The sequence below is a fragment of the Oncorhynchus gorbuscha genome, linkage group LG03 (genome assembly GCF_021184085.1).
Source record: "Oncorhynchus gorbuscha isolate QuinsamMale2020 ecotype Even-year linkage group LG03, OgorEven_v1.0, whole genome shotgun sequence".
NCBI lineage: Eukaryota > Metazoa > Chordata > Actinopteri > Salmoniformes > Salmonidae > Oncorhynchus > Oncorhynchus gorbuscha.
This window is the reverse complement of record NC_060175.1, coordinates 75,491,379-75,512,345: the sequence shown is the minus strand read 5'-3', so window position 1 is coordinate 75,512,345 and position 20,967 is coordinate 75,491,379. Positions and strand designations below refer to the sequence as shown.

At 44.8% G+C, this 20,967-nt stretch overlaps 1 long non-coding RNA gene across 1 annotated transcript in view; it reads right to left on the bottom strand.

The window, feature by feature from the left end:
• The window catches only part of LOC124031911, a 55,297-nt gene that overhangs the window by 20,576 nt on the left and 13,754 nt on the right, over window positions 1–20,967 (bottom strand). Inside the window, exons 2-3 of the long non-coding RNA XR_006838182.1 lie at window positions 9,107–9,197; window positions 5,433–5,622 (exon numbers count right to left, since the gene is read on the bottom strand). This is a non-coding gene — a long non-coding RNA (uncharacterized LOC124031911). The remainder of the gene's footprint in view (window positions 1–5,432; window positions 5,623–9,106; window positions 9,198–20,967) is intronic.

The window sequence follows — 20,967 nt, the reverse complement described above, 5'->3', positions numbered from 1 at the left end:
ACTCTCCTCATGTCAAGTCGTTTTAGCTCTTGACAGTCAATTTCTTGCTCAAATCAATGAGCGGGCCTGTGGCTGTGACGTTTAGCCTCCTTGTAAGGCTGTTCGGTAGTGCCTATCTTCTTTCATTTGGAGTGTTAACTATAACCTGCGTGTCCTCTGTATCCTGGTCTACAATGCTTGCTGCCACTAAATGTGTCTTGGTTCAAAAGAAAAATTCAGAGGGCTCTTTGATGTTTTTGTATGTTGGAGGCAGAGGACATTACCGTACATTCCACCCACTCTTTTGCAAGTTTAATCCCTCCAGTCCTTTCTAGACCCAAGCTCCCTACCTTGTTGCATGTTGTACAGCCCAGCTACGAATTTTGCAGGACAAGCCAGGGGTTATACATTTGCTTGGTCTTGAACTGAGCCTCCGTCGTAATTGCACCTGATCCGATCACTTGGCCCGGCGGATGCACTGTCTGACTCGCTAGTAGGCCTATTAGTTAGTGGAGATGCTGAACTGGCGGGATTAGCATCGCTGCTAGCTATGGCTTTGACATCGGGAGCATTTGCCAATTACTCCTCTCCACCGGCTCTGACAGTTCTCTGGCTCATTTCGGGTTCGATTCACCATCTTTCTCTGGAGGGTGTGGCAGGATAGGATTACTTCACAGAAGAATCCCCGCGCTTTTAAGCCGTGTTTTTCCTGGGTGGCAGGAGTAATAACGAGGAGGCAACTTGATTTAACTCTGGTCACTTTTATTAGAATGTTTACGGCGCAAAAAAAAAGTCAAAAAGTCAAATGAGGTGTCTCTAACAAATCTAACCAATCAGAGAATCAAAGATGATAACATCATGGGCTCTGGCCCAACTCATAGGTTTCTGGGACCAATCAGAATGGTCAGTTGTGTGCTCATTCTAGAAGAAGCATCAGTTTGGCCGAAGCCATGTGGATGGGTATCCAGGCAAACAATCCAACCCATTGTAACTATATTGTTCGGGGACATTGCAAGTATATTCTCAGTGTACAATAAATCCCAAGCTCTTTTGTGCTTGTTTTATAAAGCACTTCCTTCGTTGCCTCTCTCTTACACACATTTCTGTCACACCCACACATGGTCATACACACTAACATTTACTCAAAATGCCTAATGTTATTGTCAAGGCATAAAAGGCTGACATTTGTTAGGAATATCGTTTGATGCTTCCTTTCCTCTTACAAAAGGAATAAGCTACTAGCAAACACTGTGACAACCAACCCCGTAATACGTGGCATCCAACCCTGCGATGGGGCTGGCTGTCACAAGTGGACATAGTGTGTTTGATGGCTTATAACTCCTGGTTGGAATAAGATATGAGAATTAAAAAGGGTCCCCCTTTCGACCTACCTTGGTCTTTCTCCTAATATTGAAAAGAGTCTTGCAAGATATACTGGTGCTGAGAAATACACACCAGAGTGAAAAGTGTGACAACCAACCCTGGTCTCCCGTACAAGGGCTGAAGGGTAGGTTGTGTGGGAACAGAGATCCCCCCCCTCTGACAGGTCTTGAGCTCCATGAATCAATGCTGCTAGCCAAAAGTCAGGCAGAGAGTGGCCGTCTTGGCTGGTTAGCTGGAGTCAGCACTCTTTCTCTCGCTCTATCGCTTTCTTTCTCTCTCTCTCTTTCACTCTCTCTCTCTCTTTCACGCTCCGTCTCTTTTTCTCACTATCTCTCTCTTTCTCACTCTCTCTCTTTCACTCTCTCTCTCTCTTTCACACTCCCTCTCTCTTTCTCACTCTCTCTCTTTCACTCTCCCTCTCTCTTTCACTCTCTCTCTTTCACACTCCCTCTCACTTTCTCACTCTCTCTCTCTCTCTTTCACTCTCCCTCTCTCTTTCACTCTCTCTCTTTCACACTCCCTCTCTCTTTCTCACTCTCTCTCTTTCACATATAGGGTCTATACTGTAGTACTGCTAGTCTTGTGTTGTTCTTAGTCTCCCTCTGTTGGTACTTTAACACCAATGCAGGCCAGCAGCAGCACTGAAATAAATGTGTCCACTCTTTTTTCTGGCAACAAGGTGTAGGTATTTTTAAACATGACAGTATAGACCAAGCAAAAATATGTCTAGCATTTTCAATGGAAAAAATGGAAATTCTCTCTTTTTCCATGCATGTTGCTGAGATACAGTGCAGGGAGGCTGTGTGGGTGGGGCTGGGGTGTGCCCATTCCACAACCCATGTGGAATTCCGGGTCTTTGGCAGCGTTTGGAACTGCCAAGTTCATCTCAGCCTAGGCTGTCCCTTCACTTTTTGGCCCTGACAGAGCCATGGATCACCCTGCTACTCCAGCTGCTCTCTCTTCATCTGACTACATTTTTTTTCTCATGGTCTAAGAGCATCTGGTCGTCACAGTGGTAGCGCAGGGCTACTCATTTCCCCTATCTTTTCTCCCTCACTCAGCTGTCCATCTCCTGTCACTTGTCCACCCAAGCTTAACAATGTTGTCATCTATCGCCCACCAGCTGCCCTTGGAGAGTTCCTCAATGAGATTGACAACTTGATAAACTAATTTCCTTGGCGACTTCAACCTCCCGACATCTGCCTTCAATTCATTTCTTTCTAACTCTCTCTTTCCCATCCTTGCCTCTTTTGACCTCACCCTTTGCCAATCCCCTCCAGTTCACAAGGCAGGCAATACGCATGACCTCATCTTTCACCAACTACTTCTCTGATAGAGTTCAGTGTGTCAAATCGGAGGGTCTGCTGTCCGGACTTCTGGCAGTCTCTATGGGGGTGCCACAGGGTTCAATTCTTGGACCGACTCTCTTCTCTGTATACATCAATGATGTCGCTCTTGCTGCTGGTGAGTCTCTGATCCACCTCTACGCAGACGACACCATTCTGTAAACTTCTGGCCCTTCCTTGGACACTGTGCTAACTAACCTCCAGACAAGCAATGCCATACAACTCTCCTTCCGTGGCCTCCAATTGCTCTTAAATACAAGTAAAACTAAATGCATGCTCTTCAACCGATCGCTGCCTGCACCTGCCCGCCTGTCCAACATCACTACTCTGAACGGCTCTGACTTACGTGGACAACTACAAATACCTAGGTGTCTGGTTAGACTGTAAACTCTCCTTCCAGACCCACATCAAACATCTCCAATCCAAAGTTAAATCTGGAATTAGCTTCCTATTTCGCAACACAGCATCCTTCACTCATGCTGCCAAACATACCCTTGTAAAACTGACCATCCTACCAATCCTCGACTTTGGCGATGTCATTTACAAAATAGCCTCCAATACCCTACTCAACAAATTGGATGCAGTCTATCACGGTGCAATCCGTTTTGTCACCAAAGCCCCATATACTACCCACCATTGCGACCCATACACTCTCGTTGGCTAGCCCTTGCTTCATACTCGTCGCCAAACCCACTGGCTCCATGTCATCTACAAGACCCTGCTAGGTAAAGTCCCCCCTTATCTCAGCTCGCTGGTCACCATAGCATCTCCCACCTGTATCACACGCTCCAGCAGGTCTATCTCTCTAGTCACCCCCAAAACCAATTCTTTCTTTGGCCGCCTCTCCTTTCTTTTCTCTGCTGCCAATGATTGGAACGAACTACAAAAATCTCTGAAATTGGAAACACTTAACTCCCTCACTAGCTTTAAGCACCAACTGTCAGAGCAGCTCACAGATTACTGCACCTGTACATAGCCCACCTATAATTTAGCCCAAACAACTACCTCTTTCCCTACTGTATTTATTTATTTTATTTATTTATTTATTTTGCTCCTTTGCACCCCATTATTTTTATTTCTACTTTGCACATTCCTCCACTGCAAATCTACCATTTCAGTGTTTTACTTGCTATATTGTATTTACTTTGCCACCATGGCCTTTTTTTGCCTTTACCTCCCTTATCTCACCTCATTTGCTCACATCGTATATAGACTTGTTTATACTGTATTATTGACTGTATGTTTGTTTTACTCCATGTATAACTCTGTGTCGTTGTATGTGTCGAACTGCTTTGCTTTATCTTGGCCAGGTCGCAATTGTAAATGAGAACTTGTTCTCAACTTGCCTACCTGGTTAAATAAAGGTGAAAAAATTTTTTATTTTTATTTTACTAGAGGCTGCTCGCCTAATAATCTTACTGCAACTCCCTCCAGGTCTCTGATTACTACTTTGTTTCATTTTCTGTCTCCCTCTCCTCCAACCCTAGCCACTCAGCCCCTACCCAGATGGACATGCACCGTCTCAATCTTCATTCTCTCTCTCCCATTACTCTCTCCTCTTCTATCCTATCATCTCTCCCTTCTGCTAAATCCTTCTCCTTCTTGTCTCCTGATTCCGCCTCTTCAACCCTACTCTCCTCCCTTTCCGCATCCCTAAGACACACACTGCCATCCCCTCCTGATCCGTGTCTGAGTGACTCATTGTGAGCTTTAAAAAAGTAAACTTCCAGAGGACCTATCATCCTTTCACTCTCTCCTCTCTACCTTTTCTTCCTATGTACGTGCTGCAAACGCCCCTTTATGTCACTCTAAATGTCAAGTTTCCCCAGGAAACTCTTTTCCACCTTCTCCCTCCGTAATACTCCACCCCCTCCCTCCTCCCTCGCTGCAGATGACTTTGTCAACCACTTTGAAAAGAAGGTTGATGACATTCACGACATTCGCTCTCCTCATTCACTCAGCCTATTGAGTCCGCTGGTCCTGATCACACAGAACTACCCTACGCCTTGACCTCTTTCTCCCCTCTCGCTCCGGTTGAAATCCTGCGACTAGTGAGGTCTGTCCGCCTGACAACCTGCCCTGTCTCTTCTCTGTTCTCATCCTCCTAGATCTATCCACTGCTTTTGACTGTGTGAACCGCTAGATCCTCCTCTCAACTATCTCAGGGCTGTGTGTCTCAGGCTCTGCAAACTCTTGGATTGCATCCTACCTGGCAGGCTGCTCCTACCAGGTGATGTGGAGAGGATCTGTGTCTGCACCACATACTCTCACTACTGGTGTCCCCCAGGCCCTCCCCTCTTCTCTCTATACACCAAGTCACTGTCTATACACCAAGTCATTGTCTCTGTCATATCTTCACATGGTCTCTACTATCATTGCTATGCAGATGACCCTCAACTTCTTTTCTCCTCCCCCCTTCTGACATCCAGGTGGCGACACACATCTCTGCCTGCCTGGCAGATTATTGCAGATATCTCAGTTTGAATGTCGGCCCACCACCTCAAGCTCAACCGATACAAGATGGAGCTGCTCTTCCTCCCGGTGAAGGCCTGCCTGCTCATAGACCTCTCCATCCCAGTTACAAACTCCACAGTGTCACCCTCCCAGAGTGCAAAGAACCTTGGCGTGACCCTGGACAACACCCTGTCGTTCTCTGCAAACATCAAAGCAGTGACTCCCTCCTACAGGTTTATGCTCTACAACATCCATGAAGTACAGCCCTACCTCACACAGGAAGCGGCGCAGGTCCTAATCCAGGCACATCTCCCATCTGGACTCCTGCAACTCGCAGCTCCCACTCAGCCTAGTCCAAGCTCTTCTCTGTCCTGGCACCCAATGGTGGAACCAGCTTCCTTCTGAAGCCAGGGCAGCAGAAGCCCCTGCCCATCTTCCGAAAGCACCTGAAACCCTACCTCTTCAAAGAGTATGTTAAATAATCCCCCCTCCTCAGTTTACCCCCCCCCCCCAAAAAAACACAAACAAAAAAACAACCTTGCACTTGACTCCCCCACCCGCCCACCCCTCTAGCGCTGACTTTGCTGATAGCTACTTTATTGAGGAAAAGTGTATTTACTAAGCCTGTGATACATGGTTTTCCCACTTAGCTACTGTATCTAAAGATGCATGCGCTAACTGTAAGTCCCTCTGGATAAGAGTGTCTGCTAAATGACCAAAATGTAAAAGTCAAATGAGTGGTGGAGTGTGTAAGGGAGGATGGAGGAGATGGTGAGAGGGATGGAGAGAAGGGAGGAAAGACGCAGCGGGAGGGGAGGGAACAGCATTGCAGATTGTCTGTCTATGATAGCGGAGGGGAGGATAAAGACTGACATTACGACACAACCTGGGAGATACTGCAACTACAGCTGGAGATGAAAGGGTCTTTTACAGACAAGTCTGCAATTCATGTGTAACATCCTTGGAAATGTATAAACTTGGACGGAGCAGGTATCCAGGAACGGTCTCACAGGAACATTACCGTGACACAACAACTACATGATATAAAGCAAAGAACCAGAGGAGTTATAAAACATTTATAACATAAGTAATAACCTCTGAAAACTAGCCCACGTCTGGACGGGTTGGAAAGAGTGCAGGAAAGAAGCTGTGACATCATATTGCTGTCGCAATGATATTGGCCAAAGAGACTGCAGTTGTTTGGAAGTACTATACAGAAAGAACAGTGGAGGGAGGGAGGGAGTGAGGGAGGGAGGGAGGGAGGGAGGGAGGGCGGGAGGTGAGGGAGTGAGGGAGGGAGGGAGGGATTGAATTGAGAGACAGGTAGGAAGGGAGGGAGTGAGGGAGGGGGAGGGAGGGAGGGAGGGCGGGAGGTGAGGGAGTGAGGGAGGGAGGGAGGGATTGAATTGAGAGACAGGTAGGAAGGGAGGGAGGGAGGGAGGGAGGGAGGGAGGGATTGAATTAAGAGACAGGTAGGAAGGGAGGGAGGGAGGGAGGGAGGGAGGGAATTAAGAGACAGGAGGGAGGGGGAGGGAGGGAGGGAGGGAGGGAGGGAGGGAGGGAGGGAGGGAGGGAGGGAGGGAGGGAGGGAGGGAGGGATTGAATTAAGAGACAGGTAGGGAGGGAGGGAGGGAGGGAGGGAGGGGGGAGGGAGGGAGGGAGGGAGGGAGGGAGGGAGGGAGGGAGGGAGGGAGAGGGAGGGAGGGAGGGAGGGAGGGATTGAATTGAGAGACAGGTTGGAAGGGAGGGAGTAGATGAGGGGAGAGGGAAAGAGCAGGTGTCTCAGTTTTAGGGAGGAGCTGAATGCTCTTTGAGTGGTGGTGGTGATCTGTGTGAACGGTGGGATGAAGGGATAGAAGGAGGGGTGGAAGGAAAATCGCTTACAGTGATTAAACACAGAGTGGGGACTGTGGGTGTGTGGAGGGAGGGAGAGAGAGAGAGGCAGGGAGGCTTTGGAAGCGTTTCAGGGCCTGCCCGCCTTTCGTAATGGATTAGCGGTCGGTTGCCCCTATTTTTAATACGTGTGAAATCTATCATTAATGGACATCTAGAGGACTTCATAGGTATTCAATGAGAAAGACATCATTCCACTGTCACCGCCAATAATGTTGTGCCTGGCTGGCGCCTGGCGGAGTGCACTAGGAAATAGTGTTAAACAACTATCATTAGGTGCAGACTGATTTTCAGTCAATGATATTAGATTTATCACGTTGTCACAGTAGATATGGATTCGTTGAACTCTTAGAGGTACGCTCTGCAGTGGACGTGCTTGTTTGGACCTATTGAGTCAAACTTGGAGAAACAGGAAGTATTACAATTAGGGAGAGAGGATTATGAATGCACCCATGGTAAATATCTGCTGTATGAAGACATTACCACCTTATAAAACCCCTGCCAGTAAATGTGTTTCAATCTGCCAGCACACACGCATTGACACACACACACATCTCCTCACTACTGGGGCTGGGAATTGCCAGGGACCTCACAATCCAATATTATCATGCCACTTGGGTGCGGATATGATGTGTATTACGATTCTCACGGTTCTATTATAATGTGATTTGATACTGTGATTTTATTGCGACTCGATGTTCCCAACATATTGCTCACCATACTGTGAGTCTGCTGCGGAAGGACAAGAGAGAGCCATGAGAAAGTGAGTTTTGATCAGTCATGGAAATAAAAGTCTCCCTATTTTAAAAGAGAGTGGAGGACAAGCTGTGAAGGAAAATACTGTAGTTTTGGTGCAGGCCGACTAGCACACAAATAATATCACGATATTGTCGATACGGTATATCTTCAAAAATAATATCCCGATATGTAACAGTATCGATTTTTCCCCCATCCCTACTCACTACTGTGGCATGGCGGTGTGTATTCCATCTCCCGGGTGAGAAGTTAGTGAGGGAATAATTCAGCTGCCATCCAGAAGGTTAGGTAGAGTATTAGCTTCACCTAGGGGCATGTTACACACTGAGAGGAAACCAGGGCAAGCCGGCCACCAAGACACCTTATGAACAGCGCATGCAGCACCATGACGAGGTACATCCCTAAAACCTCTGTTTAAACCTCTTACTATTCAGAGAAAGGGAATGGGAAGAGAAAGCAACTCAGAGATGATGTGAAAGACCTAGACTAGGAAAGATTACAACTTGCATTTGGAGGTGATGGAGCAAAGTCCTTGTTACAGAAAAGAACCAGGTTTCACTGCATGCAGGGAGGCAAAATGCAGAGCTGGGTTTTTTTTTTACCCTTGGATTGCCCTAATTATACAGCGCATTGATTTTACAATGCATCCATGGATTGATTAGTGATGCCTTGCTCCTCCCCCAAGGAAGTGCGCTGCACACTGGCACTTTCTGATTTCTGGCAATCACTCCCAGAGGTGAACCACTGGTGCCTGCACTCTTCTCCTGTCTTCTACCTCTCTCTGTCCCTCTCTCTCCTCCATCCCTCTCTCATCCAGCCCCTCTAGTCATCCCTCCTTGTTTACATTCAGGTACCTCCAGTGGGGGGTGGGGTAATAATGGAGGACAGAGACGAGGGAATATAGAGAGGATAAAACAAAGAGAGATGCTGCCTTCCTTTCTTCTTGTTTCTTTGAATAAGAAAAGGAGAATAGAGCGGGATGTATGCGACAAGAAAAGAGATCAATGGCTCAGGGCGGATCGAGGGATGGAAAGGAGAGCGTGTTTAAAAATCAATTCCACAGTAAATATGACATGAGTCAGCTATGATGCCCTTAGGGGATCTGGGGAAATATGTGCCTGCCTACTCATCCGTAAATCTAGTATCCACATATGAATTACACATTTTATAACGGAGGGGAAAACAGCACACACTGAGCGTAAAGGGTTACGAACCCACTCTATAACTCCCCAAAGTGAACATTATACATTGGTTTAGGTTTTGCTGAGGGAATGGGAAGAGCATATCCCAGTTACCTCTGATCTTTAGGAGTGTCAGCAGCAGCCCGGAGAGCCAAAGGAAATCACTGCGCCATTCACCGCTTTGAAGATGCCCTCACAGGCTGACCTAAGACGGAGAGGAGAGGAAGGGTTGGGTCGGTCATCAGTCGGTTGGTTCAACAGTGCCCATCCTCCAACTTATCAGTACCATCATCATCATACATCAGATCACATCCCTGCTCCCATAAATATGTAAACTCACTATCCCAAAACTTAACATACTGCCACTCCCCGAAATGAGCTTTCGACCACCCTGCATTTTTGCCTTACCCTAAGTTAGGGAGGAGCAGCGTTATTGGAACTCACTAATGAAGGCCATTGATCACGATAACATTACGGCCGGGCTCCGGTGTTAAGCCGTTAATAAGGTGACTGTTATTCTGTGGAGCTTTAATTAGGCTATGGCGTAAAAGTCCTTACGGGGCGACCTGCCACTCGGTCGTCACCGCCAGACCCACACACACACCCCGCTCATTTCACGGTCCCGTGGGACCAGGATCAAGACACTGCGCTCAGTTCATTCAATTAATAGTTACATTAGAAAGCCACACAGTGTGAACGTATTTACCCCCATTGTCCCCCGTACGCGCCTCTCACTGGCTGCCAATGGGCCCTGATGAGTAGAGTCCACATAATCTAAGACTCACGGAGATACACTACATAACCAAAAGCATGTGGACACCTGCTCGTCGAACATCTCATTCCAAAATCATGAGAATTAATATGGAGTTGGTCCCCCCTTTGCTGCCATAACAGCCTCCATTCTTCTGGAAAGGCTTTCCACTAGATGATGGAACATTGCTGCGGGGACTTCCTTTCATTCAGCCACAAGAGCATTAGTGAGATGTTGGGCGATTAGGCCTGGCTCACAGTCAGCTTTTCAATTCATCCCAAAGGTGTTCGATGGGGTTGAGATCTGAGCTCTGTGCAGGCCAGTCAAGTTCTTCCACACCAATCTCAACAAACCAGTTATTTATCAACCTCACTTTGTGCACAGGGGTACTGTCATACTGAAACAGGAAAGGGCCTTCCTTAATTAAACTGTTGCCACAAAGTTGGAAGCACAGAATTGTCTGAAATGTCATTGTATGCAGTAGCGTTAAGATTTCCTTTCACTGGAACTGAGGGGCCTAACCCAGACCATGAAAAACAGCCCCAGGCTATTATTCCTCCTTCACCAAACTTTACAGTTGGCACTATGCATTCGGGCAGGTAGTGTTCTCCTGGTATCCGCCAAACCCAGATTTCTCCGTCGGACTGCCAGATAGTGAAGCGTGATTCATCACTCCAGAGAACGTGTTTCCACTCCAATGTTGGCGAGCTTTACACCATTCCAGCGGACGCTTGGCATTGCACATGGTGATCTGTGCATTGCCCATTTTGTGCGGCTGCTTGGCCATGGAAATTTTCATGAAGCTCCCGACAAACAGTTATTGTGCTGAAGTTGCTTCCAGAGGCAGTTTGAAATTCGGTAGTGAGTGTTGCAACCGAGGATAGATGATTTTTACGTGCTACGTGCTTCAGCACTCGGCGGTCCTGTTCTGTGAACTTGTGTGGCCTACCACTTCACGGCTCAGCCGTTGTTGCGCCTAGACATTTCCACTTCACAATAACAGCACTTACAATTGACCGGGAAAGCTGCAGCAGGGCAGAAATTTGAAGAACTGACTTGTTGGAAAGATAGCATACTATGACGGTGCCACATTGAAATAACTGAGCTCTTCAGTAAGGCCATTCTACTGCCAATGTTTGTCTATGGAGATTGCATGGCTGTGTGCTCGATTTTATATAGCTGACAGCCAAGAGTGTGGCTGAAATAGCCGAATCCACTAATTTGAAGGTGTGTCCACATACTTTTGCACTTATACTGTATCTTTGAATTGCATGGTGGTCCCTTGACTTTTACTACTGTTACAAAATATAATGGTTATTATTGTGTGGTCATATTGGCACTTTGTACACAATATTTAACAAACATATACAGTATGTATATTTTTTGGTGTTTTAATGGGTTTATAAGTAGGTAGTAAACTGTTCAAATGTGGTTTTAGTGTACCTTATAAGTGTCTAAATCAAAGGTTGAGGTAGACTTTCTTCCCATGCAGGACTTTGTTCTCTTTAACAGACTCTGAGTAAGTTAAACATTTTCCCTGCCCAGATAAAAGACCACTTGCTTCCAGGGATTGGTAAACTGAAGAAGCCCTTTAACCAGAAACAAACATGTTCCATGATCTCTGGAGACTGACCACTGAGTTTACAGAAACATAAATAAAGTCTGTCTGAAGTCAGTCTGTAAATATAAAGGAATAACATTCAGAAATTAATGTTTTTTTTGTGGTGTGTGTGCATGAAGTCATCTCATTGGCTGGCCCGGTTCAAGGTGATGGCTGAAAGGACCCTCACTGTCTGTCCCCCTAGCGAAACTATGGTCACTTGGCAGTCTGTCATATAATATGGAGCAGCAGAGTTATATATGCCCGTCTAACACTTACTCATCTCCCAGCCCTTCTAATGCGACTAGCCCTGATGCTTCTCCCGTTTCTTCCTCTGCCCCGCTATACAGTTTCTGTCTGAAGTGCAAAAGGAGCTCCTTAAACTTGACCCCAACAAACATCTGGGTCAGATGGTTCAGATCCTTTCTTCTATAAGGTTGCGGCCCCTATGAATATAGTATATGCATATGATTAGTATGTGTGGATAGAAAACACTCAGACTTTTATAAAACTGGTTAAATCACGGCTGTGACTATAACAGAACGTGCGTTTCATCGAAAAGCGCAGGAAAATCTGATCACTGAAAATTGGAAAATATATCAATGCGCCACTTGCATGAATTGTCTATGGGAAAGCAAATTACCTGGAGCCGAGATTGCAATTCCTACAGCTTCCACATGATGTCAACAGTCTTGTCATTTGCCTAGGCTTTGTTTCTTGGTCAAACGAAGAAGAGACAGCCGATTTCTTCAGGTCTCGGACCGGATATTTTGGTTGAGATTTACCCGGACATTATTTCCAGACCTACCCCTATAGAATATACAGAGCCTCATGATCAATTTGATCGCTTATTAACGTTTACTAATACCTAAAGTTGCATTACAAAAGTATTTTGAAGTGTTTTGTGAAAGTTTATCGTCGACTTTTTTAATTTAAAAAAATGACGTTACGTTATAAGACGCTATTTTTTTCGTTTATCACACAGTCTTCATAGATCGCTATCTCGGCTATATATGGACCGATTTAATCGAAAAAAAGACCCAATAGTGATTATGGGACATCTAGGAGTGCCAACAAAGAAGATGGTCAAAGGTAATGAATGTTTTATATTTTATTTGTGCGGTTTGTGTAGCGCCGACTATGCTAATTATTTTGTTTACGTCCCCTGCGGGTCTTTTGGGGTGTTACATGCAATCAGATAATAGCTTCTCATGCTTTCGCCGAAAAGCATATTAGAAATCTGACTTGTTGCCTGGATTCACAACGAGTGTAGCTTTAATTCAATACCCTGCATGTGTATTTTAATGAACGTTTGAGTTTTAACTAGTACTATTAGCATTTAGCGTAGCGCATTTGCATTTCCAGATGTCTAGATGGGACGCCTGCGTGTCAGGTAGGAGCAAGATTAACTAACCTCCAGATGAGCTTCTATGCCATACAACTATCCTTCCATGGCCTCCAACTGCTCTTAAATGCAAGTTTAACTAAATGCATGATTTTCAACTGATCGCTGCCCGCACCTGCCCATCCAGCCAGCATCACTACTCTGGACAGTTCTGACATAGAATATGTGGACAACTACAAATGCCTAGGTGTCTGGTTAGTCTGTAAACTCTCCTTCCAGACTCACATTAAGCATCTCCAATCCAAAATGAAATCTAGAATCTGCTTCCTATTTCGCAACAAAACATCCTTCACTCATGCTGCCAAACATACCCTCGTAAAACTGACCATCCTACCGATCCTCGACTTCGGCGATGTAATTGACAAAAAAGCCTCCAACACTCTACTCAACAATTTGGATGCAGTCTATCACAGTGCCATCCATTTTGTCACCAAATCCCCATATACTACCCACCACTGCAACCTGTATGCTCTCGTTGGCTCGCCCTTGCTTCATACTAGTCGCCAAACCCACTGGCTCCAGGCCATCTACAAGTCTTTACTAGGTAAAGCCCTCCTTATCTCAGCTCACTGGTCACCATAGCAGCACCCACCCGTAGCACGCGCTCCAGCAGGTATACCTCACTAGTCACCCCCAAAGCCAATTCTTCCTTTGGCCGCCTTTCCTTCCAGTTTTCTGCTGCCAATGACTGGAACGAACTGCAAACATCACTGGAGCTGGAGACTCACATCTCCCTCACTAGCTTTAAGCACCAGCTGTCAGAGCAGCTCACAGATCACTGCACCTGTACATAGCCCATCTGTAAATAGCCCATTCAACTACCTCATCCCCATACTGTATTTATTTATTTATCTTGCTCCTTTGCACCCCAGTAGCTCTACTTGCACAATCATCTTCTGCACACCTACCATTCCAGTGTTTAATTGCTATATTGTAATTACTTCACCAACATAGCCTGTTTATTGCCTTTACTTCCCTTATCCTACATCATTTGCACACCCTGTATATTTACTTTTTCTACTGTATTATTGACTGTATGTTTGTTTATTCCATGTGTAACTCTGTGTTGTTGTATGTGTCGAACTGCTTTGCTTTATCTTGGCCAGGTCACAGTTGTAAATGAGAACTTGTTCTCAACTAGCCTACCTGGTTAAATAAACGTGAAATAAAAAAAAATTAAACAGAAAAAGCGAGCAAGGAGGCCTACAAACCTGACTCAGTTACACCAGCTCTGTCAGGAGGAATGGGCCAAAATTCACACAACTTATTGTGGGAAGCTTGCGGAATGCTACCCGAAACGTTTGACCCAAGTTAAACAATTTAAAGGCAATGCTATCAAATACTAATCTAGTGTATGTAAATTTCTGACCCACTGGGAATGTGACGAAAGCAATAAAAGCTGAAATGAATCATTGTCTCTACTATTATTCTGACATTTCACATTCTTAAAATAAAGTGGTGATCCTAACTGACGTGAGACAGAGAATATTTACTCTGATTTAATGTCAGGAGCTCATCAAACCCTGCCTGAGGGATGTCTGTGTGTCTCTTTTGAGTGAGGGGGCAGCAAAAAATGAGATCTCAAAAACATAAATGGTTGAGGTTGCCTTTCAAGGAGTGTCCTCATCAGACCTACAGTGGGACTAAGTCTGCAAGAGATGGATACCTTAGTGACACTGCAAGCAAGCAATGGCAGCAATATGCTTTTTGAGGCAAACACTCAGTGCTGGGTTGCTCATCTACAGTAGGAAGCGGTCTCCTGCCTGGCAGAGAAAGCAGTAGATATTCTGGTCCAGTTTGGCATCACATGCGTACCTATGCGAGTCAGGGTTCTCAACTTTAGCATACTTAAAAGAGAATTACAGAAACTAAATGCTGAGGGTTGTACCATCAAAAACAGAGCTCAGAATAGACCTGCTTGTTGAAAACTTAAGCCGGCCTCACACCTCTCATTAGGTGTGTGTGTGTGTGTGTGTGTGTGTGTGTGTGTGTGTGTGTGTGTGTGTGTGTGTGTGTGTGTGTGTGCGTGCGTGTGTGCGTGCGTGCGTGCGTGCGTGCGTGCGTGCGTGCGTGCGTGCGTGCGTGCGTGCGTGCGTGCGTGCGTGCGTGCGTGCGTGCGTGCGTGCGTGCGTGCGTGCGTGCGTGCGTGCGTGCGTGCGTGCGTGCGTGCGTGCGTGCGTGCGTGCGTGCGTGCGTGCGTGCGTGTGTGTGTGTGTTCTGTTATACATTTGTGTGATGTGATCAATCAGTTTATTCCAGTTCAGAATTTATATGATTCTATTTATATGGGTATTTCATTGTTATTTGTTTTTGTCAATGTTGCATTTGTTTTAGGCATAAGGGAAATGAAATGTAACGATATTTACAACGTAGTTGCATGTTTTCATAAGCTTGGGTCCCAGGAAAACACAGAATTTCTCATTGGGTCACAGGTTGTTTAGAGCTTAAGGTCGTCCCCTCACACAAGTACTTGGGAGTACGGCTAGATGGTGCACTGTCCTTCCCTCAGCACATATCCAAGCTGCAGGCTAAGGTTAAATATAGACTCCTCTATCGTAAACACTCCTCTTTCACCCCAGCTACCAAACTAACCCTGATTCAGATGACCATCCTGCCCATGCTAGATTACAGAGAGGTAATTTATAGATTGGCAGGTAAGGGTGCTCTCGAGAGACTAGATGTTCTTTACTATTCACCATCAGATTTGCCACCAATGCTCCCTATAGTACACATCATTGAACTCTATACTCCTCTGTAAACTGGTCATCTCTGACCCACTGGTTGATGTTTATTTATAAAACCCTCTTAAGGTCTCACTCCCCCCTATTTGAGATACTTACTCCAACCCACATCCTGCACATACAGCACCCATTCTGCCAGTCACATTCGGTACAAGGTCCTCAAAGCACACACATCCGTAAATTGCTCCTCTTTTCAGTTTGCTGCAGCTAGCTACTGGAACAAGTTCTTTCTCCATCTCTACATTCAAAGACTCAAACATGGACACTTTTAATGACACTTGTGTCTGCTTCACATGATGTATCATTGTCTCTACCTTTTTGCCCTTTGTATTGTTGTCTGTGCCTAACAATGTTTGTACCTTGTTTGTGCTGCTACCATGTTGTTCTGCTGCCATGTTGTGTTGCTACCATGCTGTGTTGTCATGTGTTGTAGCCATGTTGTGTTGTTGTCATAGGTCTCTCTTGATTTAGTGTTGTTGTGCCTCTCTTGTCGTGATGTGTGTTTTGTCCTACATTTGTATTTTTAATCCCAACCCCTGTCCCCGCAGGGCCCGTTCGCCTCTTGCTCATTGTAAATAAGAATTTGTTCTTAATTGACTTGCCCAGTTAAATAAAGGTAAACAAATATATGTACTGTATACACATATATATGTGATTTTACTCGACTATTGAGGTCTAATATGCCTCTCTCTCTCTCTCTCTCTCTCTCTCTCTCTCTCTCTCTCTCTCTCTCTCTCTCTCTCTCTCTCTCTCTCTCTCTCTCTCTCACTCACTCACTCACTCACTCACTCACTCACTCACTCACTCACTCACTCACTCACTCACTCACTCCCTCCCTCACACTGACACTCACACAGGTATTCAACTGCACTGAACACACACGGGACATCGTAAAAATGGGATGGTCCGTTCATCACTGTCAGAGAGACAGGGAATCATAACTGTGCAGCTTGGATGAGCCTCGTCTCCTACCATCGTCAAGGGTTGTTGACCCATCACTGAGGCAGGGAGTCGGGAACAGACAGGAGGGGTTTGTGACTGCATGGCCACAGCTCCACACTAACGTGTCACTCTGTCTTTAATTACCAGCCGTTTGACCTGGTCATAACTCACAGCCAGTCTCTGTCAGCGTGTATTCTATGGGCTTGTGTGTGTACTTTTATTGGCCCCCATCCTAGTATATTGTCATATGTGTTGTGTAAATGTGTATACTGCAGTGTACGTTGAGATGATAACATGGATGCTTTTCCATGAACAGCATCCTCACCTCTTCCAACCATGATACACTATATGTACAAAGGTATGTGGACACACCTTCAAATTAGTGGATTCATCTATTTCAGCCACACCCGTTGCTGACAGTTGTATCAAATTGGGCACACAGCTATGCAATCTCCATAGACAAACATTGGCAAACAAGCTTTGGCTGGGGTGGTGTAAAGCTCGCCACGATTGGACTCTGGAGCAGTGGAAATGTGCCGGAACAAGGCTACCTGTCCGAATGCAGAGTGACAACTGTAAAGTTTGGTGGACCAACTCCATTTTAATTCCATGATTTTGGAATGAGATGTTCTGTTCAACCTGATTTTCCCTCTCTCTCTCTCTCTCTCTCTTTCCCCTCTCTCTCTCCTCTCTTTCCCCCTCTCTCTCCTCTCTTTCCCCCCTCTCTATCTCGCTCTTCTCTCTATCGCTCTATTTCCGCTCTCATACCTTGTATATAATCCTCATGAAAGCGTTGAGGGGCGGAGCAGCGAAGGTCAACCCAGTGAGTCAGTGACTATGCAGGATGTACTATTGACTCAATGGATAGAGACGGTGGCATCCCCTCCCTGGTGTGTTTGGGCAGGTCCAGGACCACTTTGGGATGTGCTTACCTCAGTGGTGTCCCAGAATAGAATGGGCAAGATCCCCAGATAGCTCAACTCTGATAGAGAGCATGGGGAACTCTCTGACAGAGTGCAGACACACCTCTTTTCTCCCCTTCCCTCTCTCTCTCTTTCTCTCTCCATCTCTCTAATAAGCTCAGATTTCCCCCATGATGAAGCTCACCATTGCCAAAAACTGCCTTGGACAGCAAACCTGATCGACTCTGTGCCGCAGGGACCAGGTGCTCAAAATGTAGGGTTGAATTGTATTAATAAAGTGTGTATTTGTGCTTGTGTGTGCATTTGAGTGTGATTTTGTTGTGATATGCTTTTTTTTGTGATCACATTTTTAGTCATGTTGTTATTTATTCGGTAACAGGTAGACAGGCCTACAATATTCAGACTCATATCAATTCATATATTCAGTTTATTTCATATTTTCTCATCCATATTTTCACATTTATATCCCTGTTGTAGGCTTACCTTGGACCCCTGCACGGCTCAGTACTAGTACCCCTTGTATAGTGAGTTTACAAAACATTAGGAGCACCATACTGAAATTGAGTTGCACCCCCTTTTCCCCTCAGGACAGCCTCAATTTGTCGGGGCATGGACTCTACAAGGTGTCGAAAGCGTTCCACAGGGATGCTGGCCCATGTGGACTCCAATGCCTTCCCACAGTTGTGTCAAGTTCGCTGGATGTCCTTTGGGTGGTGGACCATTCTTGATACACACGGGAAACTACCAGACCGCATTCAAAGGCACTTAAATCTTTTGTCTTGTCCATTCGCCCTCTGAATGGCACCTATACACAATCCATGTCTCAATTGTCTTTAAAATCCTTCTTTAACCTGTCTCCTCCCCTTCATCTACAATGATTGAAGTGGCTTTAACAGGTGACATCAATAGGGGATCATAGATTGCACATGGATTCATCTGGTCAGTCTGTCATGGAAAGAGTTCCTAATGTTTTGTACGCTCAGTGTATATAGCCAAGTTATTGTTACTCATTGTGTATTTATTATTACTTTTCTATTATTTTTCTATTTTCTTTCTCTCTGCATTGTTGAGAAGCGTCTTTACGGAAGCATTTCACTGTTAGTCTACATGTGACAAATAAAATGTTATTTGAGTTTATTTAAATTGATTTGACTCTCTCTCTCTCTCTCTGAGGAGTGGGTTGCAGTACGCAGAGCCTCTGAGGCCCACTTAGTGGCTGTGGCGATTTGATGAGAAGGCCCTTTTGCTTTATTTAGTGAAGTGCTGGCTAATATGATTATGTTGAGTAAGCTAAGAGCCCTGTTTCCCTCTCAACGATGCACCCTGGGAATTATTAAGTCCCCTGTGACGACCCTTTCCTGAGGAGAGAGAGAGAGAGAGAGAGAGAGAGAGAGAGAGAGAGAGAGAGAGAGAGAGAGAGAGAGAGAGAGAGAGAGAGAGAGAGAGAGAGAGAGAGAGAGAGAGAGAGAGAGAGAGAGAGAGAGAGAGAGAGAGAATAATTGAATTATTGACTTCCTACGGAGGTCAACAGAGATGGGATTTTGCCAGTCAGCCTTAATTCCTGTGGTTTCAATGGATGATACTGTATATAGCCAATAGTAATGCAAAATCTACAATGTCTTAGGCTGAAATGATTGCATCGTTGGCGAATTTGTTTTACTTCCCAAACACTGTAACATATAACCAGGGCGGTTTTACAAGAATAGGGCTTATCAAACGGCTCTCAGGTTTTGTCAATAGGCCTATACATTATGTGGAAATAATTCAATTGGAATCATTATTCAATAAGTTTAAAAGCAATCATGATATAGTCTTCTTTAACTCTGAGGGACAGCTGAGCAAGTATCACCACCAAAATGGTGACATGTATTTCAACAAAATGGTGATATGTATTTTAAAGCAACATAATTTAGCAAAATAATTCTTAAATAATTTACAACAGAAGCAAAATACTCTTGCTTGATGTGTTCATTATAAATGAATTGAATTCACAATGTAGGCCTATGTAATTTAATCAAAAAACTATGTTCAATATTATCTGATTAATTTGTACTGTCTTATCTGTAAACTAATAGTTGATTATAACAGTTGCATGGTTAACCTAGTATAGAAAACTATTCTATCATCAGATTGCAAAACAATTGAACAGACACACAGCCAAGCATGTATGAGGTCCCAATCACTCCAGAGACCAATGTTTGACAAGCTTTCATTATGAGTAGTTGCAAGGTTGGTATGCCAGCGAAGCGGGTCTGCTGTAGACTGCAGTATAGGCGCAGTGCAGGAGAAACTCACAGGAGAAACGTCCACTCACATTTCCTTATGATATGTTTCACCACCGCCCCCGTCTGCTGATTTTATGTAATGCATGTAGTGCACCTACGGCCTGATATTTTGCGATGTACCTTATTTACTACTTTGGCTGACGACGGTGTTAATTCCTTGACCTGAACAAGTCAAGAGCGCTCTGAGCCGTTTTCCCACGAGGTGTCAGGTACGCATGGCCACGCGCATGTAGGCCAGTATATGATTACATTTTCACAGAGAAAAACATCCGTTTGAGTTAGTTGCATTATTAAGAGTTATTGCATTAGGTAAATTGAAGTAATTTCAATGTAAACTAAAGTTTCGTATTGCTTGTTACATGGATGTGAATAGCACGAGTAAGAGGTTATACTATAGTCTTTGAATGGTATTAAATGTAGGATAATTATGTCATTTTTATCTTGAAATGAATGTATATACCTAGGCCTACGTGCCCTGCTACTTTTGGAGCTTCATTTTTTATGCCAAATAATATCTGGCAGTATAAATTGTCCTTTATATTGCCATTCAATTGCCTTGTTATTGCTTACCAGATACATTTTAGAATATGAAAAAGAATGTAGGCTTTTGCCATACACTCAAAAAATGTGGGGTTCAGCAAGGTTTCTTCTAAGATCCTCAAAGTTCTTTGAAGAACCTTTCAGGTTCTTGGCACTGAAAATGGCCCCCAAAAATGTTCTTCCAAGAACCCCATAGGAGGTGGGGTTCATCGAGGAACCTCCTTAGTTGGTGTGGGGTTCTTGCAGGAACCTAACTGCCCAACAGAAACATTTGAATGGACAACAGGTACAGGCACTTAACTGAAAAAGGTAAAGATCTCTTCAATGTAAGGTGAGGTTTGTTCCTTGTAGGATCTAAATTGATATCTTTCATATTTGTGCCAATCTTTTAAAAACAGAAAATGATGGACACAATTCAATGGATATCAATCAACAAAGAGGTGAGAATATGTAGGCTGTAATAATATGTTGAAGGCTGGCTGTTTTGTGTGCAGATGACTGAACTGCTCACCTTTGTGTCTGTGTCTGCGGGTATGCAGACGAGGAGACATACAGTAGAAAGATATGCCAATTGGTATTGATATGTTATGCAAATCACATTTACCATCGTCCTCCCTGACCTCGTCAAATGAATATCCCACAGGCCTCTACATTATGGACAAGGTACGTGTATGAAATCCATAATCAAAACAGCTTTTTATCATTCACATTAACCACAAAACCCAAGGCATGAATTCTGTCGTGTGCGTGTTTTGTTAATCATCTGTGTAATTACTATTTTGGGGATT